The following is a 20,261-nucleotide window of genomic DNA, read 5'->3' as shown; positions in this document are numbered from 1 at the left end:
AATTATCAGTCATGTTACCCTGAGGGCCACAATAAAAGGGAGGAAAGCTGGCTTTCACTGTCAGACTCTGTGCGCTATTGAAGCACTTTCCTCCTCAGATGACAGTTCGACACAATTGTACTAGAAGAATTTATCTGACCCCCATCTCTCCAGTCCAGACAGACTCTCTTTCCCACATTTACCCACCCACGTTTTGAAATCAAAAAAGGGACAACAGCGCCCTCTAGAGCAGAGATGGAGTAGTAGCAATCAGTTAAAAGCTATTAATGGTGCATTAACGACTCCTGCTGGAGGAAATGGTCTACTGTGCTGCTGTGCCTCCAGAGACACAACATGGATAACCCACTACTGTTTTTCAGATGAAGCTTTGGTCTCTTAAGATGAAAGAGGACCAATATCTCAAGGGGTTTTTGACGGTTTTGTAATGTGTTAATGTGTGCTAATATCAGGATTGTGTAAACAGCTTTAATCCCTATGCAGTGTGGAAGAGCACTTCTGTGGCAGCATACATTTCACACCCTCAGTGTTTCATTGTGACTGTAAATCCGGATCAGAGAGGATGTCTCACAGTAACTGGATTACAGAGATCTGGATTACATTTGTCCTCCACATCCTCAGCCTGGGTTTATTATTTGCTTAGTACAAACGGGGGTTCAAGAGGGAAATAAAAGCAACAAGAACCTGGGAGCCAGTGTAAGTCATATTAATTCATTTCAGATCCCTTGTAAACACCAGCTTAACTGTGGAAACATGCCAATGCGGCTGATAAAAGATTGCTTGTGTAAGGTCAGATATTACCGGGGAACTTTTTGTTTCGCTCTTTGCAGCTTTTAAATCAAAACTATTCATGTTACTAATTTATTTGTAGATAGGCTTGTAATGTTGTCAAGTCAAGTCAAGTCACCTTTATTTATATAACGCTTTTAATAATACAGAGTGTGTCAAAGCAACTGTACAACATTAATTAGGAAAATAGTGTTTCAATAATGCAAAATGACAATAGTAAACACTCGTTTTTCAGTTAAAGGCAGTTCATCATTGAATTCAGTGATTGAAGTCATCATTCAGTTGAGTTCAAATAGTATCTGTGCAATCAAGTTAACGATATCGCTGGAAATTAAGTGTCCCCAACTAAGCAAGCCAGAAGCGACAGCGGCAAGGAACAAAAACTCCATCAGTGACAGAATGGAGAAAAAACCTTGGGAGAAACCAGTCTCAGTTGGGGGGCCAGTTCTCCTCTGACCAGATGAAATCAGCAGTTCAATTCCAGGCTGCAGCAAAGTCAGATTGTGCAGAGGACTCAACTGGTTTGTGTTGTTGTGGTCTTGTCCCGGGTGCTGTCTGAGACAAGGTCTTTACAGGGTATCTGGGTATCATCTAGTTGTCCTGGTCTCCGCTGACTTTCGGGGCTGTAGAGGTCCTCTCTAGGTGCTCTGATCTGATCTGGATACAGACTGTATGTGGTTCAATTCCAGGCTGCAGCAAAGTCAGATTGTGCAGAGGACTCAAAGTAGATGCCATTCTTCTAATGATGTAGCAAGTACATCGGGTGTTATGGGAAGTGTCACTAACAGATGGACAGTAGTGTACTGATCCTGGACAGCAAGCGATCTGGTTCAAAAGAGCAGGGGCGGAGCCAGGGGTGGACGTGGCCACCACTGACGAAAGCTTGCCACCCCACTCAAAACTGCAGTTTTTGTCCTTTTTTCTTGACAAGAAATGCATTTATTAAAATCCGGAACCGCGGTATCCCTGACCACATCAAACTAAATAATTTTCAGACGCGCACTTCAGAAGTGAAGCTGAAAAATAACTCATTTTATATTCTGGCATTTATGTCTACTGTTGACTTCCGGCCTTTTTCACATTTTTATCACAATCTGCCAGGGGTGTAATGGTACACGTTCGGCACGCATGTGTACCGAACGAATACAGTTTTTTTTTTTTAAATAATACATGGCATTTTGACAGTCTTTGATGTGGCATGACAGATCGCTATATAAACGCCTTGGAGAGCCGCTTTTGGGACGGTTCAGAAACGTGCTGGTGTAATCCCAACACAAGCACTGACTAGAGCGGCCGCGATCAGCTCCCCTGTCTGAGCCGTGATGCCCCGCAGAGCGGAGCACGAGTGAACGCGATCATACCTCATGTAATTGCTCAATCAGTGTTTCAACCGCGGAAAGACATCAACAATACCGCGTGGAAATAAAACGTCACGTAGCATTTAATTTACCTCAGCAAGTCATCAGTGTCCACAGCTCATTAGTTCACTAGAGAAATGAAGTCTAGATAAGAGCATTTTGCGAAATATTACACCATATAGCCTACTCATTATATAGCTACTAAACATTATATACTTATATACTTTACTAAACAGTATGTTTAAATTAATCTGTTATGAAACATGCTATGACAGCCATTGTGTAATTGAATATATTTTAACAAATAGCTTAGAAATTTTATTTATAAGCTAATTTAAAAACTGCATTATGTGCAATTTACTTGTTTGCATAGCTACATACAATTTATTATTATTATTATTATTATTATTGTTGTTGTTATTATTATTATTATTTAAGTTGATTGTTGATCATCTATTTGAAAATAAATAGTAATTAAATTTAAGTTCGGGTTAAGCTGTTAGGCATAATTGTAACCTTAGTGTAAAAGCGCACCCTATAGTTTTAAGCATAAGCTAAGGTAGATTTTTATCACTAAAAAAAAAGGAAACTACAACTGAATGTATTTAAAGAAAGAGCAACTTGTTCAGTAAACCATTAAAAAAACCACTAAGCTACTACTAAATATTGTAGAAACTTAATTTTCTGTAAAGTTACTTTGCAACGATTTGTATCGTAAAAAAGGGGCTATACAAATAAACTTGTATTGAATTTAATTTGAATACAGTGACGTTAAAACAGAGGTACGTACCGAACCGTCATATTTGTGTATGTTACACCCCTACTATCTGCATGTCTCATCCATCAGTATGCAATGTTGGAGAGCAAGCATTTGGGAGTTTTGAGAAGCTGCAAAAGAGACTGCGTCTTGCTGGAAGAACCATACCTGAACGGATCGACACGCCTTGTCAGCTACTCACAATCGCAGCCTAACATCTATAACCCAGCAGTTTCGCTTCACTTCACACTCTGAAGCAGCAGTGACAGACAGGATCAATCCTAGGAGGCCCCACAATTCACAGCTTCACTTAATGTGTGAAAAATCTTCAAGTAAAGAAAAACGAGTTTGAACTGATTCTGCGGGTAGTTGGATGGAGAACCTAAGAAAGACTACTGAAAGTAGTGACGTTCCATTGATGAACGATGAGGCTAATTCTTTTGAATGGGATCTTTTCAATGAATCAGTTGCACCTGTTCACTTGTGTATCAATCGAATTGAATCATCAAGAGCGGTTCTCCAGTCAATAACAACTCACTGACTCTTTCGAAGATATAGGATTGCTTATGAGCATTTGGAGTAAACTGACGTAGATTTGACTAAAATGGAGCGAAAAGTAAGTTATTTGAATAACAGTTACGCTACAAATAAAATGTGGGCCTACTGGAAATTTATGATTTGATTGTGTAATGATTTAACTTGCACAATGTTCTATTAAAACGTGAAAAACATTTCGGCCAAGTGCATGCTACATGAATATTGGCATTATTTATGTTAATTCAATTTATCACCTACGAATGGCTATAGAAAACTGAACTAGGACACTAGAAAATGCAATGAACACTGTATTAATACAAAAGGACAAACTATAATAAACATTAAAATAATACTAAGGACCACGGCATTACGTAATTGCATAAAGACGCAAATATTAGGCTATTTAACCGTTTCATTGAAAAATACTGTTTAAAAGAGTTCTTTCCATGGAAATTAGTATATAGGACTTCCATCCATTCATGTAGTCTTTGCATGCAACAAATGTAGCAAAACCTGTTGCGTATTTAAATCTAGCAGGTGGCCTTGTTTGAGACTGATGAACGTCAGGTGCTTCTTCTGATAGACGTGACCACGCCTCCACCGCGAGTTTGCGTCTGTTGTCAAGGAAGCGCGTCGATGGTTACCGAAATGGCGTAACTGTTTCAGTTGTAGCGAATGACGATAAACTCTTACCTGTGCCTGCCTTAATTTAAAACAATGTCAAGATAGCATTCACTCAGTTTTGATCTAGATTCATTTCGTATCAAGCTACAGTAAGTTAAAGTCATAGGTAGTAAGTGTTGTGCGCTGTCTGTAGCCTTGTAGTTCCTTGACGTTGTATCACATTAGGAACATTAGATCAGGTGTGCATGAAGAGAATGAAGATGAAAGAGAAGCGGTGGTACAAGAACAGAGTTACTGTCGAACTCAGGCTCGCAAGCTTTCCTTGGAAACAAATCGCAGACGAAAGTAAGTGTGTCAAAAGTAAATCAGATTTTATATTCATAAAGTGATTATTTTTTTAGTTTGCATGAATGTTTTTCAGCATCCAGATGCTATCGCATTTATTGTATGAGAGTCAGGTATTTAGATGTTTATACATTTTTATTTATTTTTTAGTTTACTTATTTAGGTTTTTTAACCACTTTCAATCAACTTTTTGGTTTCACTGTTTCATTTCAAATGTCCAGTCCAAATTAATTTTTAGATGTACAAATATGTAATCTCTCTCTATTCTTAAATTAAAATCATGAAAACGTCTTATTTACTTCCTGTTGAATTTGTGTCACTTATCATTAAGTCAATAATAGGCCATAATATTCATAATAAAATCCATTTTGTGCATTTTAGGGAAATATGTAAATTCTTCACGAAACAACAATTAAAACACAAATTGAATAGATAGTTTAATGTTTATAGAAAAAAAATCTGTTTTTTGTGGTGTCCATCCAAATTATACATTTATAAGTAGGGCTGGACAATAATTCAATATCAATATGTATCGCGATATATTTTTTTTTCAATAACGGTGATATGGTTTTTAAACACATTTCCGATATTTCGATATATCAGTGTTTCCCATACATTGATTTATTTGTGGTGTTTGACTTCGTTGAATAAATATGAGCACTGCACGTTTCAAAATCAAAACACACGTCGCGGGTGTTTTTCAGAAAAGTTTCGAAGGCATTTTCATTTTATCTGATAAAGAAGCGTTCATAAGCGCAGCTCCTTTGATTATAGCCGTTACTGGAGAAACCACTGGGTCTACCACTCTCACAGCGCCTCCTGCTGGCAGACAATCAGTTTGCATTTAAGCCCGGCTCCAGCAACATGCTTTTTTTTTTTTTTCCTGCAGCAACTCATTTGTTTCAATCTATATCCAAAGTACTGCAAAAATAGTTAAATTTTGAAATATTTTTACTGTTTAAAATAACTGTTTCATTTTAAAATGTAGTTTATTCCTGTGATCAAAGCTGAATTTTCAGCATCATTTCTCCAGTCTTGACATGATCTTCAGAAATCATTCTATTATGCTGATTTGCTGATTATCAATATTTAAGAGAGTTGAGTACTTTTTTTCAGGATTCTTTGATGAATAGAAAGATCCAAAGATCAGCATTTATCTGAAACATAAAGCTTTTGTAACATTACATGTTGATTACATTTGATTTGATTACACTATTCCATTCAAAAGCTTTGAGTCAGCATCATTTCTTTCTTTCTTTTGGAAAGAAATTATAGAAATTTTTATTTAGCAGAGATGCTTTAAATTGATCAAAAGTGATGATAAAGACATTTATAATGTTAAAAATATTTCTATTTCAAATAAATGTTCTTCTAAACTTTCTATTCATCAAGAAACCTACTCAGCTGATTTCAACAAATTATTTTTGAGCAGCAAATCAGAATATAAGAATGATTTCTGAAGGATCATGTAATCAGAGTAATGATGCTAAAAATATAGCTTTGAAATCACAGGAATAAATTATATTTTAAAATATTTCCAAATATAAAACAGTTATTTTAAATAGTAAAAATATTTCAAAATGTTACTTTTCTTGCTGTATTTTGGATCAAATAAATGCAGGCTTGGTGAGCAGAAGAGAATTCTTTAAAAACATTAAAAATCTTACTGTTCAAAAGCTTTTGACTGGTAGTATATATTAGCCTACAGTTTGAAGTTAAAGATATTAATTAATTTTAATTAGGTGAGACTGAAATGATTTTTTGACAGTGATTTCACATTTATTGTTTGTATGAAGGCTAAATACAAAAAATAATGTTTTTTTTTTTTTTTTTTTCAAAAAATATTAAATGGTTTTAAATGAGGTGTCAGACTTGGCAAATTCATTTTTTCATAAATTTATATACAGTGACATCTGTTGTGGGCGTTCTTGGCAGTTTTTTATGAGGCTTTTTATAGTGTTCATATCGATATCGGAATTATATCGTATCGACCAAAATTAAGAAATATATCGTGATATAAATTTTGGCCATATCGTCCAGCCCTATTTATAAGTATGTCAACATCTGCTTCCTAAAATATTTAATGCATTGCAGCATAGATATTAAACTACACAGCCCTAGCCTTTTGGTCTCTGAGGACTTGTTATTAGATGAGGTGGCAATAACAAAAAAGAAATAGCGTCAGTGTATTCACCAAGGAGGCAACTACACTAAAAGACTGCCGGGTGAGTGTCCCAGAGATCAGAAGCAATGCACAGCTGCTGAATTTAGTGTTGACAGTGAGTGTCAGATATGCTAAGAACTGTCTTTTGGTTTTTTACCTGGTCAGAGCCTTTGTACATTGAAAGTGAAGCTACCATACAGGGCTCAGATACTGCTATACAATCCTTTATTTGTCAGCCAGGATTTACAAGCTTGAAATAGAAGCTCTAATCAGCAAGAGCAAAGGAACATTATGTTATAGAAGGAAGTGATGGTGAGGAAGTGCATCCCCCTTTCTCACTGAGTTCAGACACAGATCTATTTTTGTGGTGATTAAATAATTCCTGAAACATATCGAGTATATTACAGAATTTCATGAGTATGAACATAAGTGTCAGTGACAGGACACTCATTTTTGTCTTTATTCAGAATTAAATTAAAAAAAAAATGCAGTTCATATATTCAGTGATCACTTCTATGACGAGTATGCTTTTAATTTATGTATTAAAATCAATAAAAATATTTTAAAGTTAAAAATATCAGGGTGCTAACAACTGTCCTTATATCATAATGATGAAAGCTTTATTAAAAGTGAAATTAAGTACTCAAAACCTTATTAAGCATTAATTTTTTATTAAATATTTTTTATATTTTTTTATATTTTTTTTTATTTTATTTTACATTATAGGTGGGACCTGTAACTGTGTCAAGGTCTCAAAGTCTCTTAAAATTACTTTTTAAATATTTATTTAATATTTTTTATGACAAAGTTAATTCAGGTTGCTCAGCTGCTAAATGATTCTGACTGACAGCTCAGTGGGTCCGCAGCATAGGCATGCATTAGTTTCTGTGCCATTAACAAATGAATTTAGCTGAAATGCATCTGTTACATAAGGGTTAGGTTTCTGTTGACCCTGGAAAGTAAATGTCTGAGATAACGACAGCTTGTGCAATGAGCTGATATTCAAATTAGATTAAAGTCTCATTTCCATTTTAAGTCAAGTGGTGTATTTGATATGCACATTTGCCAAAGTTCTCATCCATCCATCTGAAAAATAATTAATTATATCTTTAAGAGGACACGGTGTGTGTGCAAACCAATGTCTAACTGTCAAAGGTCACAAAAACAGCATATATTTTTTCTGACTGTCTCTCTAGGGCTCTAGAAGAGAGAAGGAAACAGTGGGATGTTCAAGAGCAGAGACTGAGGGAGAATATTCTACAGGGTCCAGGGTGCAGGGTGCCACTGAGAACTTCCAAAGAGCTCATCTCCCTCGTTCCCAGAGAAAAAGACCAGGTAAGTTCAACGAAACAGTCTAATCCATGTGTAAACATGCACTCTTTATCTCTTGAACTGTCTGTATGCAGTTATTATTAGGTCAGTAAGTGATGTAAACATCTCATCCTCCATTTAAATAAAGTCATTTGTGTCCTTCTGCAGCCTTTAAGAGAAGAACACTCAATCTTGATGAAGCACCTCATCATATTCAGGGCAGTCCTCACTTATATATCCAACAATCGCCATTTTTGGCCAGTGCCTCCACCATTAGCAGGTACAGTATGACATTACTGCCATGGCAATATATTATTGGTTGAAGATACATAACAGTTTTGTAACACTTTTTAGAACTTTAATTAATGAAATTGTAAATTGTGGAGAAAAAAAAATGAAATGTTAAACACTGAAACTGTGTGTGTGTGTGTGTGTGTGTGTGTGTGTGTGTGTGTTTTTTTGTGTGTGTGTGTGTGTGTATGAATCAATGCTTTGTGACATTTTAATGCCATTTAATATGTTAAGCATTATATAATAATTTAATAATGTTTGCTCATCTTATAATTAATCTTATCAATAATGGTACTACAATAATGAAAATTTAACTACAATTTTTAAAAAAATAAAACATTTAAAATTAAATTTAAAATTAAAACACTTTGTATTGTTATTTAAAATATTTATACTTTTGGCAGCACTTAAAAAAAATCATTTAGTTCTATACAATTTTAAATATTATGGGAACCAGATGCAAGCGTTGAGTCACCTGTTTATTTCAGGAGCTGCACTCCCACCCCAAAGCCTTCAGGGGGCCCCCATCACCTACGTGCTTTATCTGCAGCTGAGGCCTACGCCAAACTCCTGCAGGAGAAGAGCCTGAGTAACTTCAAGAACAACCAGCTGCACTTCCTTAGTGAGCAACAGGAGACCCAGAAAAAAAGAGCAGTCCGATCCACAGGTTAATATACATACTTATATACATAGTTAAACCATAGCTGATGGTATTCATTTAAAGAAATGTTTATTATAAAATGTTGCTGATGAGTTCAGTCCATCATCTGAAGGTTTGTATAATTCCGAGTTGAGGCTTTTGTTTGTTTACAGTTACAAGATTGTAATGATGATCAACTTCCTTGTACAAGTGATAGTTCACAGTGATTCACTAGGGCCATGATTGTGTATGTTGAAAGGCCTGTTGGCAAATTTGCTTAAGGAGCGTGTGAAGGTTTTAAGATCTAATTCTAACTATTGGAGAAACAGAGCGACATTGTAATTTTAGCCCAGGGCTCCTCCTGCCACTGCATGCTGCAGCATCTTCTGAACAAACTGAGGTGTTTTAAAGAGATTAGCTCATCCTGAAGCTTTAAAGGATTAGTTCACTTCCTGAATAAAAATTTCCTGATCATTTACTCACTCCCATGTCATCCAAGATGTTCATGTCTTTCTTTCTTAAGTTGCAAAGAAATTAAGGTTTTTGAGGAAAACATTCCAGGATTTTTCTCCATATAATGGGCTTCAGTGGTGGCCAACGAGCTGAAGGCCCAAACTGCAGTTTCAGTGCAGCTTCAAAGACAAGGAATAAGAGTCTTATCTGCTCATCTTGCACTAGCTTGACTTCACACATTACGTAATCACATTGGAAAGGTCACGCATGAAATAGGCAGTAGTACCAACCCAGTGTTTACAAAGCGAACTTGCATAGAAAGTCAAATGCCCTTTACAAAAAAGGTAAAACAACGATTTTGAAGTTGGAGGAGAAAATGAGATGGAGTTTTTCACGCTACCTTTTTGAACCAGAGTACACAAACGAGGGAGGGTCACCTTTCCAACGTGATTATGTAATGTGTGAATTTGCAGATGTGCTTCGCGGAGTTAGTGCAGGACATGCATTTGTTGTTTAGATACTTTTTATTGTTTCCAAACATTAAAAAAAGGAATTACATATATATTGTTACAGTAACCAAAGAACACCCACCCTACCCCCGACATAAGAGCCGTAAGAAACATTTGCACATACACACACAAAAAACGGGGGCATTATTGTAAAACACATTAAGAAAATGACAGTTCAGCATATGTAATTACCAATGAAAAACAAAAAAAAAAATGTTAAAATGAGTCATAAACACAGTCAGTCCATTCTGATCTAAAAACGTAGGAAGGAGTCCCAGATCTTGTAAAGAATGTGCATTTTTTGTTTGATTGAGTAATTTATTCTTTCCATTGCTATACAAGAGGACAATTCTTTAATCCAGAGTGACAGAGATGGACCATGAAAACTTTTCAAGTGAATGGCAATCATGCGTTTTGCATGTAGTAGACACAGGTTTACTAACTTCTGTTCATATGTTTTCAAAGATAAGGCCGGTGGAAGAAGACCAAGAATATAGATTTTAGGGCAACCGGCGATTTCTTCACCAATAGTTTTAGATATTACATCTACTAATTCTTTACAAAAGGACTGTAAGTACATTTTCTACAAGTATCCAAAATATTTTTATTTAATTTATTCAAGACATGCATTTGTGGTTAAAAAGTATATTAAATTTTTATTTTATTTTTTAGAAAATGACCTGTCGTTTCGCTAGATAAGCTGCATTAAAACTGCAATTTGGACCTTTAACCCATTGGCCACCATTGAAGTCAATTATATGAAGAAGAATCCTGGAATGTATTCCTCATAAACATTAATTTCTTTGCGACTGAGGACAAAAAGACATGAACATCTTGGATGACATGGAGGTGAGTAAATTATCAGGAAATTTTTATTCTGAAGATGATCCTTTAATCACTCAAACACATATTAAAACCACAGATACACATACCCCTTTCTCTATACCTCAAGCAAACATTCTTACACTCTTGCACACTTAGTTATGTCCTCTTACACACACCAGCTGGAATGTTACCTGCACTGGCTTGTAGCCAGCACATAATTTACAGTGGGGAAAATATTTGTTGATCCCCTGCTGATTTTGTAAGTTTGCCCACTTACAAAGAAATAAAGGGTCTGTTATTTCTATGGTAGGTTTATTGTAATGGACAGAGACAGAATATCAACCAAAAAATCCAGAAAAAGGTTAGAAATTGATTTGCATTTCAGTGAGTGAAATAAGTATTTGATCCCATACCAACCAGCAAGAATTCTGGCTCCCACAGATTGTTTATGTGCCCATGTGGATAAACAGATTATTCCTGTCACTTAAAGAAGTTACTCCTAATGTCAGCTCGTTAGGTGTATAAGACAACTGTCCACACAATCTGAATCTTCCATTCCAACCTCTCCCACCACCATGGGCAAGACCTTAGAGCTGTCAAAGGATGTCAGAGACAAGATTGTAGATCTGCACAAGGCTTGAATGGGCTACAAGACCATCAGCAAGAAGCTTGGTGAGAAGGAGACAACTGTTAGTGCGATTATTCAGAAATGGAAGAAATACAAAATAACCATCAATCTGCAATGGTCTGGAGCTCCGTGTTAGATCTTGCCTCATGAGGTAAGGATGATCATGAGAAAGGTGAGGGATCAGCCCAGAACTACACGGGAGGAGCTTGTTAATGATCACTTAAGGCAGTTGGGACCACAGTCACCAAGCAAAACATTGGTAACACACTACGCCGCAATGGACTGAAATCCTGCAGCGCCCGCCAGGTCCCCCTGCTCAAGAAGGCACATGTACAGGCACGTGTAAAGTATGCCAAAGAACATCAAAATGATTTAGAGAAGGCTTGGGAGAAAGTGCTGTGGTCAGATGAGACCAAAATTGAGCTCTTTGGCATTAAGTTTGCTCGCCGTGTTTGGAGGGAGAGAAATGCTGACTATGACCCCAAGAACACCATCCCTACTGTCAAGCACAGAGGTGGAAACATTATGCTTTGGGGCTGTTTTTCTGCTAAGGGTACAGGACTATTTCATCGAATTGAGGGGCAAATGAACGGGGCCATGTATTGTAAAATCTTGGACGAGAACCTCCTTCCCTCAGCCAGAAAACTGAAGATGGGTCATGGATGAGTCTTCCAGCATGACAATGACCCGAAACATACCACCAAGGCAACAGAGGAGTGGCTCAAGTCCAGCATGACAATGGGTCATGGAGTGGCCTAGCCAGTCTCTAGATCTCAATCCTATAGTAAATCTGTGGAGGGAGCTGAAACCTCAAGTTGCCAATAGACAGCCAAGAAACCTTAAGGCTTTAGAGAGGATCTGTAAGTGGAGTGGATCAAAATCCCTCCTGGGATGTGTGCAAACCTGGAGACCAACTACAAAAAAAGTCTTACCTTTGTGCTTGGCAAAAAGGGTTTCTGCACCGAGTACTAAGTCATGTTTTGCTTGGGGATTAAATACTTATATCACTCACTGAAACGCAAATCAAATCTAACCTTTATATAATGTGTTTTTTCTGGATTTTTTGGTTGGTATTCTGTCTCTATACGTTAAAATAAACCTACCATAAAAATTACAAACCCTTCATTTCTTTGTAAGTTGGCAAACTTACAATATCAGCAGGGGATCAAAAATATTTTCCCTACTATAATACAGTGAACTGTGAATAGAGCAGGACACAGAAGGTAATAACCCTATTTATAGGATAGGTTTTAGTCTTAGGTATTCTTAGAAAAGTGTTCCATTCAGTGCTCAAATGTAGTCAGACTTATAGAATGCCCTTCATAGGAATGTCTGTGACCATCATGCTCTACCTGCCCTATGTTTCCCCGCTGGAAGATTAGTATGCTTTGATATATTATCATTTAACTTGTTTTATTTTTTGGGTAAGAAGATTTTAATACTTGAAGCTAATGCTTTTCTATACAGATTCTAAAGACTTCAATCATCTAGCATAAATGTAGATCATTTTCTTTATTGAAATGTTTACAATACCATTCAAAAGTTTGAGGTAAGTAAAATCTTTTAAATAAATTAATCAAAATTAAATAAATGAAAGACATTTAAAATGTGACATAAGATTTCTATTTCAAATAAAAGTTTTTTTTTTTTTTTTTTTTTTTTTGGGTTTTTTTTTTTTACTTTCTGTTCTGTATCACAGTTTCCACAAAAATATTAAGCAGCATAACTGTTTTCAGCACTGATATTAATAAGAAATGTCTCAAGCACCAAATCAGTACATTAGAAGGATTTCTGAAGGGTCATGTGACATTTAAGACTGAAGAAATGGCTACTGAAAATTGAGCTTTGCCGTCACAGGAATAAGTCAAACTTAAAATTGAAAACAATTATTTTAAATATTAATATTGTTTCAGTTTTGACTATATTATTTGATTTAAAAAAAATGCTATTATTCATTGTAAAAAATTGTAGCAGAAACTGATATTATTTCCCTTACATAAAGATAAACTTCCTATGTTTTATTTTCCATCCCTCTGCTGCATGCATGCAACATGATCTCCAAAAAGCACCCAGTCTGCCAGTATCAGTGCATCAGTGCTGTAATGTTTTTTTAATATTGATTTTCAGGAGTCTCTTGATACCCCACATAGCGAGACAGAGAGTCTGTCTAGTCTGGACAGCTTAGAGAATGGAGACACTCAGAAGACCCATGACACTACACCAGTTTGTTGCTCCCACCAGAGCACCACCTGTGCCCAGTCTTTCTTCCTCTCTGTGAATCCCCCTAAGCTCCAAGACCCCAAAAGCTCTACATCACCATTCAGACAGTCCAACAACGCATGTTCACCATCTCACCCTTCCTGTTTCATAGCAAAGAGTTTCCTGGAGGAGTTCGTAAAAAATGGAAAACAAACTCAGTATCAACTCACCCTCATCAAAGTATCATGAGTCAACATGAGTCTCCGGAATTACACGCAAGAAAGATTTGATAACTCAAAAGACCAGTTGCAGACCTTCAACACCCACTCTACTCATGGCTGCCAAAAAGAGCTGACTCAGCAGGACTTAGCAGCTAATTCAGAATATATTACTCATGATAATGACAGGAACGCTCAAGGGAACATTTTAAAAGACAAAGGACCTGTGGTTGCCCACTGCAGATCACAAGCCTTTCCAAATACCACACCTCTGGAATTCTCTGGAAGTTTGACTAAAAACTTCAAGTCAGAATCCAAACAGCAGACAAGAACCCTGGAGGAGAAATATGCTAAACATTTATCAGAAGCACAGACAGCACTTACAGTCAGCAGATGCAAACACAGCAACAGCTCCTTTAAAGCCTTTTCGAGCTCCTCTGCCCATCTAAGCATAACGTTTCAGACTGACACGAGTTCCCCAAACATACAACCAATAGAAGAACTGAGCTCTTCACAGTCACATAAACACAAACCAGATGTATTTGTTGCCACAGGGCTCAAGATAGAATCCAAACCACTGAGCATGGAGGAGAGTAAAAGCATAAATTCTTCAGAACCTAAAAATGAAACGGATGTCACCAAATTGGCAAAAGCTGGTGTGCTGGAGTCTTCTAAAAGTATGGAGGAACCAAATAGAACATCTGCAGACCCTATAACCTATTCTGCCCCTAAGAACAATGTCCGATTCCTGAAAGGGATTCTTAAAAACCGTTTAAAATCCAAATCAGGAAATGTCAATTTCACTTATACTCCTGGCCATTTGCTTTTTACCAAAGAAGTGGCCATATTAATCCGGGACAGTGTAGGGCTGGCCAGGGCAAATCTCAATAAGCCATTGCAGAATAGGACCATTAAGAAGAAACTTCACTGGTTTGATGAGGTAGATGGAGTTGAGGGGGTGGGACCAAGTGTTTAGAGACCCCAGCAGGTGTGCTAACCTGCCTCAACAAACCCATAAACAGCTCTCGGCAGATCACTCAGACAATGTGAATTTACTCACAGGGGTATCAAAGAACATCTCCAATAAGACCTCTGCTGTCCCTGCTGGGCCCCAATCCACTAGACAGGCCTGGGCAGATGTAGGGCCCCAAGAAAGCCATACACAGGAGCATATCAAGGAGCCCACCTCTCAAAGAAGAGCCCTCTGCGTTGGGGGCCCACGGACTCCCCAGAGAGCGCGCTCAACCAGAGTCGGCTCGTGTCCCATTACCTCCCGGGCCAGGAAGGGCACTATCATCAGACCACAATCTGCCAGAGAAGCGCAACATGTGGCCAAGACCCAGGGGAAGACTTTGGTGCCTCGACCCCCTCCAAAACCTTAGGTTGTGGAGTGTAACTTAGCTGAATGTCCCATATACATCTCAAAGGCATCCTGCAATGCCGATGGTGTACTGAGCAGACCAGATCAGCAGGATTTGGCCCTTTACAAAGACACTCCAAAGAGAGAGACAATAGTTCATCGGCCTACCCTCAGAACAGATGCTGTCTGTGCTCCAGTGCCACCCTGCTGTGCCTACACCTATGAGACAGGCATCTGTTCCCTCACCCCTCCAGATGCCCTTGCAGACAGTGCCAGGCACAGGTGTGGAGAGAACGGGATATGTTTGGACCGGACTCCAACCCTAATGTTTGGACCGGACTCCAACAGATGAGGAGATCACACTGCTGTGGCATGGTGTCCGAAATGCTCTCGCCAGCAAAGACGGTAAAGAAAATCCCAAACTCAGTATTTCTGACCTAACACATTTTTAAATTAATTTCAGCTGAGTGAGTTTAAAATCCCACTACACTTTGGTGTATAACATTTATAACATGAAGGCATGCCATATGAAATATTCTGAGGGTAAATATTTTTTATGACATTTTTTTGCAATCAATAAATTACAATAAAAGCCTGATTTATATCATATTGTATTTTTATAACACAGTATATTTTAGGAATTGGAAAATGGATGAAATTATAATAAAGCATATATAAAAATATATATTAATTTTAATTCATATGTAAAATGTACTTCACATGCGTACATCATACTGCATACACACATTCAACACAACAATATTAAGTATGCATAGATAGATTGTATACAAAAGTTTTGTGTTGATCAAGTTAATGGTGTAAGAGCAGGGGTGTCAAACTAAATTCCTGGAGGGCCGGACCCTGCAAGTTTAGATTCAACCTAATTAATCCACCTGATCAATCAAGTCCTTCAGGCTTATTTGAAAACTACATGGTATGTGTGTTGGAGCAGGGTTGGGAAAAAACTCTGCAGGGTTCCGGCCCTCCAGGAATTGAGTTCGATGCCCCTGGCGTAGAGGCTTTAGTAGGCTTACACAATTAAACATTAAATATGTTGTGATTGACTGTATTCGTGTCACATTGCACAGCATTTTCTCTTTCAGTGTGCTCTGACAAATTACTTGTCACACCATGCTTGGTTAGAAGATGCCTTAACAAGTTTCAGCCAATATTTATAATATTTACAAAAGTGTATTACTTCCCTATTTCTGTACTTTTCCAATCTGCTTTACATCTTCCAAATTTTGGGAATGATTGTTAACCTGCTGTGGAAAAAAGAAACATTTTCAGTAGGTGTCTTTCAGCTGACAAGGAACATTCCGGTCACATATTACAAAACCAACATGTAATCATCAGCTTCCCATGAACTTTCACTGCACCTTGCCATATAGTCAAATGAGAGGCGATTGAAAGAACTGAGCTCCCTTTGTGTGTCGGCAAGTTCAGCAGCTTTGTTTGAGATTCTTGGGGGATATTTTTCTAGAGTCTTTGGATAAGGTTTTTTTTTAGTGTTGGATCAATAGAGTCTGTTTTCTTTGGCCCTCTGCACAGCACTGCACCACTTGGGATTACTGCTCTGTTGAAATGGATCCATTAAATGATGGACTGTTGTGGTCAAGTCTTTTTTATAACATCAGGAAACCTCTACATTCTGAGTACAGAGACCTCAAGAACAGAAGTGACTTTCATAATTTGGGACCTTTTAATTAAACTGTCTTCTTCTTTCGTGTTTTTGTGTTTTTCTCTCTGAATTGACTTAGGTGACCCTCAAAGTTTTCTTGCTCACAATGGCCCGTTGTCTTCTTCGCCTCAAGTCTGTGCCAGTCTGTCCCATGTCACCATCAATGGTGATAGTCTGAACAGTGGTGTCAATGGAGCCTCACAAATGGGTGGCTTTTTCTTGTCTTCCTCTAACGGTAAGAGTCTATGTTTTTATGTAATTAATGATGTCAAAAGGGCCCTTATAGTAAATTTATCTCCTAAAAGACCAAAAGCCAGGATATTTGCCACTGCTGACACTATATAAGTGATACAAAATTTAATAAAGACATGTCAGTTGCTCCACTAGAGTTGTTTAGAAATTAAAGCCACTGAGCCTACATATGACCCCATGCATCAAGTAAGTTGGTGAAGTGAAGTGGTTTGCTGCTTAGATATTAATGTATTTTATTAATCTGAGTTTCTTTTGTAAATCAGTGAGAAATCCAATAAGGAGACAAGCTATGGTGAAGAACCGAGTTTCATTGGAAAACAGCAGGAACCAACCTGCAGAAACAACATCGAGAAAGCCCAATTTTCCTTATCAGGTAAACATGCTCATATTCTATACTATCCTAGAAAGCAAAGAAAACTAAGCTATTACTGGAGTCGACTTACAGCTGGTTCGGTTTGCATTGGTGTATTTATAGCATTTAGTTCAGTGCTGTGGAAAAAGAAACCATTTCAGTTGGTGTCTTTCAACTGACAAGGATATTTATATCATTTTAATAAAAAAATATATAAATAAATATAAAATAAGCTTAATTAAAGCAGCCCCTTGGAAGTTTGCTATCCTTTTATCTGATGTATAGTTTAAAGGCTAAAAGTAATGTTGACAATATACTTGCAAACTTTTGTGTTTATATCATGTTGCTTTTGGATTTTTGACAATTTTGAATTTAGTGCTCATTAACTGTTCACTTTTGGTTTAACAGGTCACTGTGCCAAAACCTCAACTCCCAAATAAAAATAGTCATGCAGATGACTGTGAAGGTAATTTATCATGTAAATGAATATCTAATTTCTTATTAAGTAGATAAATGGGCCACCTCTACAGATTTCCAGCAGGACAGGAGCAAAACATTTTTAAAATGTAAATGTTTATTCTTATGTTTAAACATACATTAATTATTTAAGGTGCAGCATGTTTTAAAAAACTGCTCAACCAAAATTAAAATATTGTTATTATTTACTTACCGTCATTTCAAAGCTAAATTATTACGGTGGAAACTCTCTTTGATTCTTTAACTAATAGAAATTTCAGAAGAACAGCATTTACTTGAAATAGAAATCTTTTGTAACATTATAAATGTCTGTCACTTTTGATATATGTATAAAACAGATTTTGAATGGCAGTATGTGTTTTTTAACCAAAAGATTAGAAGCCAAATTGACTTTAGTCAACCCTAGAGTTGACTTTAAAACTTTAAGCTTTAACATTGTTTTTTTCCACCGTTACAGGCCCAGAGGGGTCAGACGGTGCCCATGAAGTAGTGGACAGTGCACAGACGCATAAGTTCTGCAACGGTCCGATTGCTCCATTGAGCCAGAGAATACAGTCGCTCGGTGTCAGCGCTTTGTAATTAGAAGATCCTGCAGTCACTCAAGAGACTTAATCAACGCCTGCAATGTCAGTGTCATTTTAAAATCATGTACATTTAATCCACACAGTCAAAACTTACGTTCATCACAGATTTGAGGTGAGGGCAGTAGCTTTTAATTTGGCCCTATGTATGCGTTTCTTGTTTTAATGTTTTCAAAATATCAACAGCTGTTCCTGATCACTTCCACTTGATTTAACAGATGTGCAAGATGCAGCTGGTGGCAACCCAGCAGTAAAGGGTATCTTTGCTTTGGGTCCTGCATTTGTGAGTATTGCCTGTGTATTCAGAGGAAGCGATCTGTTCCCCTGCACTAATGTGACCTGCTCACAGCCCTGTCCCATCTTTCTGTCTTCTCATCCTTGAAGAACCAGACCGGTGAGACTGTAGGTGTCACCGTGCGTAGGCGGCGAGCCTCTGCTGATAATCGCACCCGAACTCAACAGCGTTACTGACTACACCTCCCATGATCCACCACTCCCTCGAACACCTTCTCTCAGCTGCACTTTGCAAACCTTCAAACCTTATGATTATATGCTGTACTGTATAATGCAGAGACATACTTAAATACTTGAGTGGTATTGAGAGGTTTAACTGTTTTTTTAAAGGAATAGTTGACCCAAAAATGAAAATCAAGATGTAAATGGATTTGTTTCTTCACAGAAGAACGTATTGAGAAATTTAGCATTGCGTCACTTGTTCACCGATGGATCCTCTGCAGTTTTTAACTTCAGTTGTGTCCTCTACTTATAATATTGCTTTCTCCAGTGGAAAGATTGTCTCTTCTGAATCAGGAGAGAAATATGCACAGAAGAAAAAAAAATAATAATAATAAACAGTCCAAAACTGATATGTACTGTAAGATTTTGATGCAAGAGGACAACAGGGGAAAGCCTTTTTTACTGGAGGAAATATTATTATGGCTTATGAACTTGGATTTTGGAAGCAACAGTTTAAAGTTCAAAAGCTTTAATGATGGATTTGTTTCTTACAAATAGGCAGCTTTTGACTTCACAAGATGATAATTAATCAACTTAAGTGTTATGTGGATTATTGTGATTTTTCAACTGTTTGGACCAATTCTGACTTCACACATTCACTGCTGAGAGTCCATTGGTGAGCAATTGATGCAATGCTGAATTTCTCTTAATATGTTCTGATGAAAAAACAAACTTATCTACCTTGAATGTCCTGAAGGTGAGTACATTTTCATTTTTGAGTGAACTATTCTTTTAATCAGGTGTAATATGTGTGAAATGATTCTGGCAATGCACAATAAATTACGTTTGTGAAATAAAAGGTTTTTAAAAAACATTTACAAGAAAATGTATTTGATGTTCATGTGTTGTTTGCCTTCTAATTAGTTGGTATTTATTTTTTCATATATTTTCATTTCTTCATATATTTTCATAGGGATTGTACATTTTTATTCTAAACAATCTTGACTTTTGGAGAAAAATAAATGACATTTGGGAAAGTAAAAAAATAGTTTTGCTTTGTTTTCTATGTGCCAAGACAGGATAAAGGGCTTTTTGTGTAACTCGACCTCATTCAAGTGTCAGTTAAGCATAAAATGGATACAGATTTACATTGTATGTGTGGCGTAATCATGACAGGTTTTTCTGGGTGTGTTTTACGTGTGTATGTGTGTGTCTATGACCTGTGTGAGTGATGTTTTGTGTTTGTGTGTGTGTAATCAGTGTATACATGTATGGGAAAGCTTATCTAGGTGTGTGACAGTGACGTTTGAGTAACTATTAATTACTCCAGTGCATTGGAGACTCACCGCACAGGCTTTGCAGGATAACGAAGTCAAACTCCTGATGCTCTTTTGCCATCACCACCCTATAACTGTCATCATGTCATGTAACCCTTCTGTACAAAGCTGTACTCCAGT

At 37.1% G+C, this 20,261-nt stretch overlaps 1 pseudogene; it reads left to right on the top strand.

The window, feature by feature from the left end:
* The first annotated feature begins 3,505 nt into the window (after positions 1-3,505).
* LOC109110607 lies at positions 3,506-20,261 on the top strand (annotated as a pseudogene).

This window comes from Cyprinus carpio, chromosome A18 (assembly GCF_018340385.1).
Source record: "Cyprinus carpio isolate SPL01 chromosome A18, ASM1834038v1, whole genome shotgun sequence".
Taxonomy (NCBI): domain Eukaryota; kingdom Metazoa; phylum Chordata; class Actinopteri; order Cypriniformes; family Cyprinidae; genus Cyprinus; species Cyprinus carpio.
This window is presented reverse-complemented; position numbering and strand designations above follow the sequence as displayed.